General features: G+C 45.5%; 1 pseudogene; it reads right to left on the reverse strand.

The window, feature by feature from the left end:
• Nucleotides 1-1199: 1199 nt before the first annotated feature.
• LOC128839918 (U2 spliceosomal RNA) lies at nucleotides 1200-1327 on the reverse strand (annotated as a pseudogene).
• Nucleotides 1328-1689: the final 362 nt, after the last annotated feature.

Consider the following 1689-nt stretch of genomic DNA (forward strand, 5'->3'; position numbering starts at 1 on the left):
GCCAGGTAGCTCTGCGTGCTGCCTCTCCCCCGAGTGCAGGCTCCGTAGCTCCCATTGGCCGGGAACCATGGCCAATGGGAGCTGTATGAGCAGCTCCGCCCAGGAGCTGAGGGATGTTGCTGCTTCTTGGGAGCCCCCCCCCCAAGGTAAGCACCGCCCTGAACCCCCTTCCACATCCAAACTCCTGCTGCTGGGGCTGGGCGCGGTGGTCCCAGCAGCAATTGGTGCGGTTGGCCCAGGGTCTGCCTGAGCTGCTCAGGCAGCCCTGGGGTCAACTGCACCAGCCACTGCAGAAGTCACAGAAAGTCATGGAATCCGTGACTTCCATGATCTCTGTGACAAACTCGCAGCCTTAATTATTAGTTATGTACTTTCCATAGTTAGTTAAAGCAGCCCCTAACCAGCTAATTTTATGTTGGTTGCTTATAGGTTAACTATAAGAGGAGTTAAATTCATCCTTGGTCTGTTTTTGTTGACTTCAGTGGGTTTACCCCAGGGGTGAACTTGGCTCCAACTTTCAGCTGTGTAGTTATTGGCTTAGGAAGGCCTGGGAAAGTAAAAAGCAACTTGTGCTAGTCTTCTGTGACTATTTAAACATCTGTCTCTGGCTTTGTGAAAAAGCTAAAGACTACTAGAGAATGAGCTGTCTAGAGCAGGGGTTCTCAAACTTTTTCAAATATTTCAGGCTGGGATGCTTCCCCACCCAAAAAGTGGTAGTAAATTACTGTACATACTCATAGGAGCACTAAATGGCAATATTTTATCATGCCTGCCACCCTTACTTCTGAGAGGCTGCTGCCTTCAGAGCTGGGCACTCTCTGGCCGCCCAACTCTGAAGGCAGCACAGAAATAAGGGTGGCAATACCAAATCACAGACATTTGTTTGTATGTCAAAAATCTGCCTGGACAGAGATCAGAGGACCAAAAAGAAAAGGCCATGGCTGGGAAAACCCAGATGTATGGTAACCCTAATGTTGCAACCCCCCTACAATAGTCTTGCAACCCCCTTTTGGGCCAGGACCCCCAGTTTGAGAAATGCTGGTTTAGAGGCTGGCTAGATTGCTGTATTGACTTTACTCTGAAATCCTTTTCTTTGTTTAATGAACATTAAACAGTTTGTAAAGGAAAACCAAAAAGGTATCTTGTGATTCCCCAGCATACTAGTCAAACAACCTTGTCCTTTGATCTTATCACTACTTGGAAGCTGACCAGCTTTTCACCCATTCCAATTTAATATACAATCCTCAAATAAAGGACATATCAGATATTAAACTGATAAGAACAGACACTACACTTTGATCTTAGCTCCAAGGAGCCGAGAAGCGATTCCAGTTACTGATAATCCTACAAGGAAATGATGCAGCAGGATTCAGTTTTGCTTGATCATGAAAGAGCCCTTGTACTGTTGAGTCAGTATGGTATCAATAATAATACCCAGCATGCAGTTGTAGAGCTTTAGATGTATCAGTTGTACTAATCAATGCTCTTCCATATACCTTTTGAAAGATTGGAAATCTGACCACCACTATTTTGGCTAAATATCAGCACAGAAAATCTCCTCATTTCAATTAGATGAGCTAAATCTTCAGTTTGCTACCTTTTGCCTACTGCTGAGTTGAGTACTGTGCGGGTACAAATGACTGCCCAATTTCCACCTCCTCCCATGAAGTTGTTGCTCTTGGGGAGTTG

The sequence above is a fragment of the Malaclemys terrapin genome, chromosome 6, assembly GCF_027887155.1.
Source record: "Malaclemys terrapin pileata isolate rMalTer1 chromosome 6, rMalTer1.hap1, whole genome shotgun sequence".
Taxonomy (NCBI): Eukaryota; Metazoa; Chordata; order Testudines; family Emydidae; genus Malaclemys; species Malaclemys terrapin.